The sequence below is a fragment of the Rissa tridactyla genome, chromosome 1, assembly GCF_028500815.1.
Source record: "Rissa tridactyla isolate bRisTri1 chromosome 1, bRisTri1.patW.cur.20221130, whole genome shotgun sequence".
Taxonomy (NCBI): Eukaryota; Metazoa; Chordata; class Aves; order Charadriiformes; family Laridae; genus Rissa; species Rissa tridactyla.
This window is the reverse complement of record NC_071466.1, coordinates 200,378,823-200,391,356: the sequence shown is the minus strand read 5'-3', so window position 1 is coordinate 200,391,356 and position 12,534 is coordinate 200,378,823. Positions and strand designations below refer to the sequence as shown.

General features: G+C 40.3%; 1 protein-coding gene and 1 long non-coding RNA gene across 4 annotated transcripts in view; one reads left to right on the top strand and one right to left on the bottom strand.

Annotated features, from left to right (window-relative positions):
• The window catches only part of LOC128903637 (uncharacterized), a 43,311-nt gene extending 37,558 nt beyond the window's left edge, over nt 1-5,753 (bottom strand). The window contains exons 1-2 of one of the 2 annotated variants that reach the window (XR_008464140.1): nt 5,679-5,753; nt 1,655-1,951 (exon numbers count right to left, since the gene is read on the bottom strand). This is a non-coding gene — a long non-coding RNA (uncharacterized LOC128903637). Of the gene's footprint in view, nt 1-1,654; nt 1,952-5,194; nt 5,302-5,678 lie in introns of those variants that run through there. The other variant, XR_008464139.1, reaches the window with a different exon arrangement.
• The window catches only part of TAFA5 (TAFA chemokine like family member 5), a 320,394-nt gene that overhangs the window by 228,181 nt on the left and 79,679 nt on the right, over nt 1-12,534 (top strand). The window lies entirely within an intron of this gene.

Below are 12,534 nucleotides of genomic sequence, written 5' to 3'. Positions count from 1 at the left end.
AAAAGGCTCCAAACTTTTGAACACAGGTGAAATTATGAAAGTGCCTTTTCAGTCCAGCAGTAGAAATTGTGCATGTTATTCTACAATTTAATAAAAATTATTTGTTAATCTTATATGACTACAGTGGTTAAACTGGTTCTGCTGACCAGAGATAAAACATTCCAGAAAAGTGGCGACAGCCACTTTTATTCCTTATACAGTAGATGCACAGATCCGTGCATACATACATGCTTATATAATTATGCATATAGGGATAATTTAAAGGGCCATTTTTAGATCTGCTATGTAAACATCTAGAAAATTTGTGAAGTTTCCCTGGGAAGACCTCTTGAAGATTATTTTATTTTGGTATGTTTAAAATGTTGAGACTATATGAACACTTAAGTAGTTCAGTATTGTACTTAAGAGAGGCATAGAGAACTAGCAGTTATGGTTTCTTAATCTGCAAGGGCCTATTTCCAATCTGCGGACTCAGTCAAGCAGTGCTTTGTTGAGAGGAACCCTCAAGAAACCCATTGCGAGTTTTGCCTGAGTCAGCACAGCAAACTTGTATTGTTTCTATTGTTACACAATATAAATATTTCCAATAAAGCTTCCTCGTTGCTTCTGTAAAGCAAGAGTTGGTTGAGAAAGCTCTTTTGCAGACAGTTACTGTTAAAAGAAGACAATGAAATTCCTGCAGGTGGAGTATTCTAACTTGCTTCCATCGGCATCTTTAAAAGCCAAGATTACAGATACCGAACCAAGTTAAGTTTTGGGGGGTTTAAACTCTTTTTTGTGTTGATGTGCTTTTTTTTTTTTATTTTGCTTAAGATGCTTTTCAGTGTGAAAAAAAAAGCAACAGCAAGAGATTTAAAATTTAGATGACTAACCTTTAGGAACACTGAGTGTTTTGTCGGAGACATGGCCTTGTTATAGCTGACAGCAGACCACTCAATCGTTTAGTAAGGAAAGACAAGTATATTCCTATGAGAGTTAAAGAGGAGTCCCATAGAAATAATACTGAAGTCTATAGAACTGACGAGTTTTGCCTTTGCTATTGAATTGTATAAGCTGCCGTAAGAGTTTGTAGAAATGTGAGTATTCTCTGATAATCAGTACTGTATGTCTTTCTAAAAGGTATGTTGTATCTCAACCATAAATTGTTGAGATTATTACATAAATTGCTGTATTAAATTTTACAGCCTTCATAGTGTGCTTTTCCACAAAAAATAGCCCACCTGAAGTGCATCTACACCAATGCACACAGCATGGGCAACAAACAGAAGGAGCTGGAAAGCTATTGTGCAGCAGGAAAACTATGATATAGTTGCCATCACAGAAACATGGTGGGATGACCCATACAACTGGAATGCTGCAATAGATGACTATAAACTCTTCAGAAGGGGTAGACCAGTAAGGAGAGGCGGTGGGGTAGCCCTGTGTGTTAGGGAGTGTTTTGATTGTCTAGAGCTTAACGATGGTGATGATAGGGTTGAGTGTTTATGGGTAAGAATCAGGGGGAAGGTCAACAAGGCAGATATCATGGTGGGAGTCCATTATAGACCACTCAATCAGGATGAGGAAACAGTCTAGGATGTTCCTGGAGCGTGTAGAAGATAACTTCGTGACGCAGCTGGTGAAGGAGCCAAGAAGGGAAGATGCCGCGCTGTACCTGTTGTTTATGAACGGAGGAGGACTTGTGGATGATGTGGTGCTTGGAAGCTGTCTTGGGCATTGTGATCATGAAATGATAGAGTTTTCAATTCTTGGAGAAGTAAGGAGGTGGGTCAGCAGGACTGTCACCTTGGACTTCTGGAGGGCAGACTTTGGCCTGGTTAGGAGCCTGGTTGAGAGAGTCCCTTGGGAGGCAGTCCTGAAGCGCAAAGGAGTCCAGGAAGGCTAAACATTTTTCAAGAAGGAAATCCTAAAGGCTCAGGAGCAGGCTGTCCCCATGTGCTGAAAGATGAGCCTGTGGGATAGAAGATCATCCTGGCTGAACAGAGAGCTTTGTCTGGAACTCAGGGGGAAAAAGAGAGTTTATGACATTTGGAAGAATGGGCAGGCAGCTCAGGAGTACTACAAGGAGGTCATGAAGTTATGCAGGGAGAAAAATCAGAATGGCCAAAAGCCCAACTAGAACTTAATTTGGCTAATGCCGTAAAAGACAAAAATTTTTTTCTATAAATACATTAACAACAAAAAGAGGGTTAAAGAGACTCTCCATACTTTATTAGATGTGGGGGGAAAAACAGTGACCAAGGATGAAGAAAAGTCTGAGATATTTAAAAACTTCTTTGCCTCAGTCTTTAATAGTAAGAGCAGTTGCAGTCTGGGTACCCAGCCCCCTGAGCTGGAGGACAGGGACAGGGAGCAAAATGAAGCCCCATAATCCAAGGGGAAATGGTTAGTGACCTGCTACAGCACTTTGACACACACAGGTCTATGGGGCTTGATGGGACCCACCCAAGGGTAGTGAGGGAGCTGGTGGAAGTGCTCACCAAGCCACTTTCCACCATTTGTCACCAGTCCTGGCTAAGTGGGGAGGTCCCAGTTGACTGGGGGTTAGCAAATATGATGCCCATCTACAAGACGGGCAGGAAGGAGAATCCTGGGAACTACAGGCCTGTCAGTCTGACCTCTGTGCTGGGGAAGGTTATGGAGCAGATCATCTTGAATTCTATCATGCACTGTACAGCACAACCAGGTGATTAGGCACAGTCAGCATGAGTATATCAAAGGCAGTAAGTTTGCAGACACCACCAATCTGGGCAGGACTGTTGATCTGCTGGACAGTAGGGTGGCTCTATAGAGGGATCTGGACAGCCTATCTCAGTGAGCCGAGGCCAATCGTGCGAGATTTGACAAGTCCAAGTGCTGGGTCCTGCACTTGGGTCACAACAACCCCATGCAGTGTTACAAGCTTGGGGAAGAGTGGCTGGAGAGCTGCCCAGTGGAAAAGGCCCTGGGGGTGTTGATCAACTGCCTTCTCAATATGAGCCAGCAGTGTGCCCAGGTGGCCATGAAGGCTAATAATGTCCTGGCTTGTAATAGAAATAGTGTGGCCAGCAGGACTAGGGAAGTGATTGTCCCCCTGTACTCGGCACTGGTGAGGCTGCATCTCGAATTCTGTGTTCAGTTTTGAGCCCCTCACTACAAGGAGGACATCGAGGTACTGGAGAGTGTTCAGAGAAGTGCAATGAAGCTGGTGAGGGGTCTGGAGAATAAGTCTTATGAGGAGCGGCTGAAGGAACAGGGGTTGTGAAAGGGAGACTCAGGGAAGATCTTATCGCTCTCTACAACTGCCTGAAAGGAGATTGTAGCAAGGTAGGGGTCAGTCTCTTCTCCCAAGTAACAGGCAATAGGACAAGAGGAAATGGCCCCAAGTTGCGCCAGGGGAGGTTTAGGATGGATATGAGGGAAAGTTTCTTCACTGAAAGTGTTATCCAGCATTGTAACAGGCTCCCCGGGGAAGTGGTTGAGTCACCATCCCTGGAGGTATTTAAAAGACATGTAGGTGTGGTGCTGAGGGACATGGTTTAGTGGTGGACTTGGCAGTACTAGGTTAACAGTTGGACTGGATGTTCTTAAGGGTCTTTTCCAACCTAAATGATTCTATGATTTTATAAAGCTGAAGATCAGATTAGATTAGTGTAGCTGGTTGTTTCTGTCCCTAAAATCTATGACTCATCATGTTTCTAGTAAAGGAGAGCAATACAAAAAAGTAGTTTTAACTCTAAATGACCTGTGCTGGTCAACTGCTTCGTGCATGGTGTCTGATTTTTAACAATGTGAGCACTTGCTGCAGAACCACAATTGCTTATGGCACCTTATTTTCAGACTTCAAAGTTTAAAAAAGGAAGCCAGAGGGTATTGTCTGTGCTATTACTGTGTCCTGTGACCAGCCAGCTGTACTGCTTTTGACATGGGACAGGACTCCTGCTGGCAAGTACAGTGGCCGCAGCGTATGAGCACATGCATTGCCTGCCCTGGAAAAGAAGCAGCATTAACCCCCTTCTGCACCCTATGACCAATCCCTGTAGTCTGCTTTCACAAAAATCATTTTGAAAAATTCAAATTATATTTTCTGATGATGAAGGAGACAGGGAGACTACGGGCCTTTAAAATACCTTCTGTGGCTGTTCATTGATTTGCTGGATGTGTTCCAATAAATGAAATGTTGCCTGTTAGGTGAAGAAAGACTGTTCCTTCTAAGGAGTGACTATTTCTGTTATAGAGCTCCTTCTGAACTGTACTGTATTTACTACATAAAACATGTGAAGAATTTTTATGAAGTAGAATCTGATGAATCTTTGAAAATCTATTCCTCTGTGCATTACATACACAAGATAAAAACATCCATGCATTAGCTGAGTTTCGGACATGAATTGCATTATTTTCCTTTTTAAGATATCAATTTCCTGCTATTATGTGCAAATTATAAAAGTAAATTAAAAATAGAAATCTTATATAAGGCAGTAATTTGTAATTTTTTTTTTAATTTATTTTTAACAAATATTAAGGTATATACAGAAAAGCTTTGGTAAGTTTTGAGACCAATAAGTGCCCAAATTAAGTACAAAAAGGAGGAAAAATGTTTCAGATCATATACCTTGTGGGTAAGGAACAGTAATATTTTATGTATATGAGAAAAGTTACATGAAAAAAATTCACATGGCTTCATCTGTCAGTCAGAAATCATGTTCTGCGTAGTCATGATGTCAAACTGCTGTCTGACAAGATGTGAGACTGACTTTGCAGTCGAATTATAACACATACACTGGTAACAGGGTGTCCCATGGACAGCATACCAGTTCAGTGCATGTTATATAAACTAACATCTTTGCTGTATTTAAACACATTTGTTCCTCTGTTGGTCAAACACTGGGTAATGAAAGCAGAAGTCATGAGAAAAGGCCAGTTTCCAAGCTATCTAAAGGTCAACATTGCAGTTCACTATGGCAAGTTTCCTGGGTCGCTGACAAAGTGATATTTATGAGCACAAGTTTCAAAAGAATCACAAGTGGTTACATTAATTGTGTTCCACTGTGAAAGGTGATACCATGTAATTGCTTCCTTCTCTTTGTTTTCACGTTTCTCACTTATTATTTTTTTTCTTGATTTTCATTCACATAGCATTGATTTGTGTTAAAATCCCCAGCATAACCATAGCCTATTTTTACTATTTAATCAAAACAAAAAGTCACAGACTTACCCCAAAGAGCATAGAGCTTACTGTAAACCAGCATCTAGTCATGTGGAACAGGAGGATATCACAGAGGGTACGGGATAAGTACAGCCTCGTTGCTGAGTTTCCTTTTCTAATACTTTTAATTGTTCTCATAGCCGCAGCTGTTCCTCTCCTGTGCTAGTTATCAAGCTCATTTCAACTCAATTTGCTTGCATGTTCTGTTCTCACATACGTGACAAAAGGAGGGCAAAGTTTCCTGTTGCTGTGGTTGTTGACAAAGGAAGCCCATTGTACTTGAGAACAGCTGAATTATTATCTCTTTCAGTGCACAATGAAGTGTTACCACCATGTCACAGCAGCAGTGTACGTGCTGACATTGGACTTGGAAAGTACCAAAAGCAGTGAGGGCCAGAGCAGAACCACTCAGCTAAATGCTTGTCCTTTGAATGCACACGCAGAACATTAACTAAAATTCCTGGAAATAGCTTTATAAAGAATAAAGACTTACAGATTTCGGTTCTCATGCGCATGGAGTCTCACATTCTGATTCTCACTGCTATGTCCATGCAAAAGCAGTTGTCAGATGAAGAACCCAACCCTCCCCTCCCCTCCCCTCCCCTCCCCTTCCCTTCCCCTTCCCTTCCCTTCCCTTCCCTTCCCCTTCCCCTTCCCCTTCCCCTTCCAATGTGTTTTCAGACACTTGTAAGGTTGATTTATAACCTTTCTGCCACCCTTCCTGCGCTCTCTTTTACTACCAGCCTCATAATCTTTTATTCCCAGCTTCTTTCTGTGGCACTAATCACTCTCTACCATGTAACCTAGAGCATATTTTATTCCTACTGTAGCTTCCTCCTTTAAATTCCTGCTTTGCTGTCTGCTCAGTGGTTACCTTGGTATATTCACATGCTTCATAGCTGGGAGACCTTGGGGTCCTTCTCCCTCTTCCACAGCTGCCCAGCCTTCCCTGCGTAACATAGGGATGGTCATGATTATCTGCCCAGTTCTTTCATGTTCTTTTAACCACAGTAAATCTGGTCTTCCACTGCAGTACTCTGCTCATATCAGGAGAACTGAAATCTGTGTACTTAAGAGAAAAAAAAACCAAACCACTAAATAGTTTTGGTCTTTAGCCTTCGCTTACCCACATTGTCCTACTGACTCCACTGAACAAGTTGTGCAATTTTTTGACCTTACCCATCTGCTTCAGTAGTTACTACTACATAGCTGAACTTTGTCCTCTTTTTCCTTCCTTCCTTCCTTCCTTGACTTATTCTTGATTTTCTTTTTTCCATTATCTGTTTTGTTACTTTCCATTATATCCCTCCCTTGTCTCTATCCTTTACAGTTGACTTCAGATTCTCTTCTTTGGGTCTGAAATTGCTGTCCCTCTCCAGTTAAATTTGCTGTTCTCAGTGTGCTGGCAGCGAAGTGAAATGTGATGAAAACCTGATCTCTGAAGGCTTCTTTGCTGGCATATCACACATCAGATTTTTAGTAATTTTTACTTTGCTTCCAGCACACTAATTGAATACAGCAGAGCAGAACAGCGGGGGACAGAAACGGAAGACACTGAGTCCTAACAAAGGCTTTCTCTAGGGGTAGGTGTTCAATTAGCATCTCTTATTAGACGGCAAACGCTAACTACCCACAGACAATGAAGCACTAGATCATTCACAGATTGAAAACCAGTGAATGTGTACATCTGTGAATATTCAGGCAAGAGCTGAAATCCCGGGCAAAGTTGTGGGCCAGGTTGCCTATTTAAAGCATTGGCATTTACTATGTAGTTAGAAACCACCAATGTAGAAGAGGCTGGGAGCACATGTATTGTTCCTAAATAAAATGCCACATGTAAATTTTATCTGTATTTATTATTTATTGTGATTGTCAGGATGCTGCTTGTGACCCGGTGAGATCTGGTAAATAACAGATGTGGGTTTTTTTCTGTTTCTGTTAGATTGCTCTACAAGAAGTAGAAAAATATGTGTTATATTTGCTGTATTACTTTTCCATGTAAGCAATTGCAGTAATTGCCAGTGAAAGGCGAAGGGATTGAGAACAAATGGGGAGACGTATTACAATCTCAAATAAGAGCAATTATAAATAGAAGAAAACTGGCCCTTGAAAATTAACATGGAAACACTGTGAAGCTGATTTGTAGGACACTTTCCATTTTAGGATAGTGCTTCGTCATATAAATATTGAACATCTGGATGTAGACGAAGCTAAGATACCTTACTAGATCACTAAATCACATAGATTAAGGTTTTCAAAGAACTGAAAAGAGAGAGGTCAGGTAAACACATGCTTCTTTCTAAACTACAAAAGGATCAAATATCTTGTGATCCTTTACTCTCATATGCTTATTTTCATTGTTTATTTATTTATTTGTTGTTTGGGGCATCATAACGAGGAAAATCTGCTATTTTGAGACACAAACAGGAAAGAAGATAGGAGCTGTTGAATTTCATGAGTGCTCCTACAATCTGGATTCCACTTCAGCTTTTGCTTGCATAATTGTGGTGGGTTTTTTTTTCATTTGTTTGGGTTTTTTTTATCCTTTATCTTGTGTTCTGGGGATTTATTATGTATTAATAATCATTTCTGATTGTGTAATACCTTTGGACTTTCTCCCTCCTAAGCTGTCAGTATATATTTATTTTACAGACTCTTGTAAAGATTCAGCAACACATTAGGTACCTTCTTAAAATTAAAGATGCCTGGATGCCTCGCTAAATGCGGTAGTTTGAAAGTTAAACTTATGCCATTGTGGTTTACTAAGTAAATTCCTATATTCACACAGCGTAATGCAGCAACATCTTATGCCACAGCTGAATTCCTAGGGACCATTCATGTAACTGGCAGGAGCACCCCTTAGGCAGTCCTAGTTTGGGATGATAGGCATGACTGCATAAATTGGAGATCACCTCCTGTATATCATGGTGCTCCTCCCAAATATACGTTGTGCGTGGTGCCATCTGCACTGTTTATGGTAAACCAAGGCTTTCGTTCTTTTTCAGGGAACAGGTCAATATTGAAGGTCTCTTCTCAACTCTGGGGTTGCAATAAGATTTCTCCCTTACTGGAACTATGATTGGGGTGAGATGCAGGAAAAGCCTCTGTCCCGTCATTCAGTCTTTTACTCTTCATCTAGTTACCTGCTCTCAATTTGTAGCCTCTCTGTAGCTCGCAGGAGATCACTTTTTTCTGTGCATTTCTCAACTTCAGCTCAAGTATCCCTCCCAATCTTGACAGCAAGAGCTAAATGATAAAATGGGCGTCTAGACATTGCGATATTGCTGTTCGTACTTTGGTCTCGATGCCCTATAAATAATTGAGACGAGCTAACTCTTTGTGAATTAGCACTGCTTCCAATTTTTTAAGTGGAGCAGAATGACTGCTGTAAAAGGTATCCGAGGTTTGCAATGTTTCCTTGTTGTATAGTAAAATAGATTAACGTTTGGGGCTTATACACTATTACAGTCGAATTGCTGCTCTAAAGACGGTTCATGATTGCAGTGTCTTATTACAGTACTGTGATTCCGTTTGTGTTTCTGCTGGCCTCTTTCCTGCTGCTGCAATTTAACTGATGTATGTTTTTAAAAGCCTATTACTTTGCATATTTTTTATTGTTGTTGTTTAATTTCTTATATATATGTATTAAAGGACACTCTCTTTCTGAAGGAAAATGGGACAAAGGTCTCCAGGCTAGCAACCACTAAGTATTCAGAGGGTTTGTTTCCAGCTCTGCAACAAGTTTCTTGCGTGTCCTTGGTCAAGTTGATTAACCTCTGTACAAAATGGGGACAATGACCAGCATTTACCAGTCATAGGTAAAACTAGCTAAACATAAGTTCTGCAAAGTGTTTTGGGATCTCTGATGGGTAGATAGTATATATGTACTGAATCAGGGAAAGGAGAGAAATGGTTGGAGCAAAAGGCTACAGCTGAAAAAAATGGAAGAAGGGAAAAGGAAAAATATAAGATAAAGAGAACAGAGAGGTTGGGAGAGGAGTGGGATGATGGAACCAGCTGGGATCAGTTGGAGGTGATTAATAATAAAAGATGTAGGTCCTGTTTAGAGTTAACAGGGCAAGAGAGGAACACTAGGGTAAATGTATCTAGCTGCACCTAAACTGATGAACCCACAGGCATTTCTGAACTTTGGGAATCGGCTACGCTGATCAGCTTTCTTCAAAGTTCACAACAGTGAAATAATGTAAGAAAATGAAAAAGGAAATAATTTCTCCACTGCATACTTTACATTTTGCATTAAGTGCTACAAGTTTTCATTGAAAAAAAATAACATGAAGCAGAACATCATTCTATGAGAAGTACAGGTGAGCTAAGCTCTCATTTAAGAAGCATGTTTCAAAATGGTATACTCTGCTTGGGCTTAGGAAAAATTTTCCCCACTCCCAGCTACAAAGAATCTTCCACTCACTACTTCAGGCATCTGGAACTGACTGAGAAACATCAACTAAGACATCTCTTTTTTACTTTATTTAGGTACTTGTACCATGGTTTTCATTATGATTTGTAAATATTCATTTCACACACCACCTTTTCTGCATGGGAGTATGATGTAACCTGAAAACCTGAGTCTCCGCATCCAAATCAGTATTCTTATTGGATGAAAAAAAACCACATATTTTTTACTTTTATTTCAAAGTTTAGTTTCTAACATTAAAAAAAAAAAAAAAAAAGAGAAAATGACCTGTAACAATCTGAGTGTTTTAATATAACATATTTTAGATGGCTGCATTTACTCTGCTGAACAAGATTTATCTCACTTTTTTGCTATCATAAAAAGTTCAGAATTTTCAGTTATGAGATTGACTAGAGATGCAGCAATTGATAACTGCCTAAACGGAGAGTGAATGTGTGAAAAGGAAGTATAGAAAATAAAGCTGATTTTCTATAGGAAAGTATATATATGATGTTAAACCAGGTGAGAAGCTTAGTGACAAAACATGTCTAGTTGCAGTACTTAGCAGAAAATAACCTGGGGTGTTCTGTCTCAAATTGGAAAATACTGATCATGAATAGAGACTTGTATTTATTTATTTTTACTAATAACTGGAAATCCATTGCAAATTGCTCTATCTTACCAAACTGTGGAGAACACTGTGGTGTGTAGCTTGGTGTCGTGTTGATATAACCTCTGCCAGCCTGCAACACCTCAGAACTGTTTGTATGAAAAACCCTTGGATAAAGCCCATTTGTTCTCCAGTTCAGATGGTATTACCCGGCAAAGCAATTCTACCATGGGCTGAGCACCGTCACTTCCTATTAGCTTCAGTTTAAGTGAAGGGGCACAGCCCTTCTGAGGAGATGCAAAGTCGTGTCAGCTCAGATTCTTAAGATGAAATTCAGTTCTTTGCAGAAGGTCTGCACAAAGCCTATGTATCATTTAAGTGCCACTTAATTCTTTATAATGGAGCTTGGAGTGGATTTGAAGAATCTGATAGGCTTTTTGCTGTCTTATCTGCAGAGGGCTGAGTTTCACCCCTGGTGAATATAGCAGTAAAAAGGCAACTACACTGCCTCAGGAAATACATTGTATTCCTTTGCTTTGACTAGTCTAACTCAGTTTCAATTACTGATAGAAATTCTTGATACTATGCTGATAAAATCGTTGTGTACTTTGCTCTTATACTATGTATTTAGCTTCACTGTGATACTCTGCTGTAATGGGAAACTGAAAAGTGAAAATGCAAAAATAGATGTGACCCCACAGGCACGAATACGGCCTCCTGTTTGCGACTGTGGCTGCATGTGTTTAACAGGACAGCGTGTCTGTATACGCTTCAACTGATATCTGTGCAAGGGCAAGGGCGCCCACCTGGCCAGCTTTTGGCACACAGGGATGCCCTGGAGATGGATCCGCCTCTTCTGCCCGGCGGGTTCGGGGGCATCCCCACGGCCCGGAGGGGATGGGAGAGCGGGGTGTGCCTCTGGCTGTGTGTGATAGAAGTGTTTGGGGTTAGTTCCGAGTGGGTGTTGAGGAATTCCCAAGTGTTTACAAACATTTCTTGTGTAGTACAATGGTTTACTTTTCTGTATTACTGGTATTGATCCTGCACTGCTGCTGGTTGTGTCTCATTAATTAATAAACCATTGTGATACTGATTTGCTTTAAACCATGTGAGCTGAGTAGCTTTTCCCCCAAAAGAAGTTGGTTGTGAATCTCAAGGCCTAAATGCATGAGCCAGTCTATACACTTAACATAGAAATGTTTTAGACTTTATCTTCTGTAAAATACCCTTGGTGTGTTCTAAATTTGTGTGGATATAGCCAATACCCAGAGCAAGGACTCCATATACTTGTGATATTACCGATAGCTGCATTCTGAGATAGCAACCAAGCAAACACTAACAGTAATTCACAGAGGAGAGAAATATTTTTTTTTAAAGAATATTTCAAATTATGTTTCCAGGAAAACCTCCCACCTGAGAGAGTAAAGGCAATCTAGTACGTATTTCTGAGTTTAACTGACTATTCAGGCTTTCAGCGATCCTTCATATTGTTGAAACATTGATAGAAATAGCCATTTCCATATGTGAATTGCAAAATATATCCATGCAAATGGGTGAGGTTTGGTGTTAACATTTTACTGAGCTTTTTCTGTAAAGCCTGCAACTGGAGGCATGCCTTCACTCAGAAAGGATGGGGCTATTATCTGTTACATAGGAGATGTTAGCCTCGAAAACTGATATTATCCAGTTCTCAGTAGAGCAGTACCTATGGACCCCAAGCACAATCCAGATTTCTGTATATTATGTGCTATAAAAACTTAGTGGATTTGCTTCAAAAAATTGTAGTTATGAAAATTGTTTAGGAATCATTCCTCAAGCAATATATATATTGCCTAATGAACAGTGCAAATTCCTATGTAGACCTTTGGGAGCTAGAATGTTTTTTATAATGAAAATCTTAATATGAATTTCAGATTGAGCTTCCACTGAAAGAAATCAGTGTTCATTATATTGCTAGAGCTTACCAACAATTGTACCGGGACTGAGGACACAAGTTGTTTTGTGTCAAAATATTGGAAAGGATTTTATTAAAAGACTTTAAATTACACTTCTATTTCTTGCCATGATGCAGTGGCACTGGGAATCGTACTCTTAAGTGGTCTCAGACAGAGGAAGTCAGGGGCGTAGGGAAACTGAATCACACGTTCAGGTGAGCATAAACCACTGCAACTGCCACTGGGTATAGATTTCTGCTTTTAAGCTCCTTGGACCCAAAATTAATTTGGAGCATCATAAGCTTCTCGCACGCTTATCTTGCTAAGTATTTCTCCTGTAGTTCTCGTTTTGTTGGGCCCATGACTGTGTGGAGGTATATTGCACGAATTG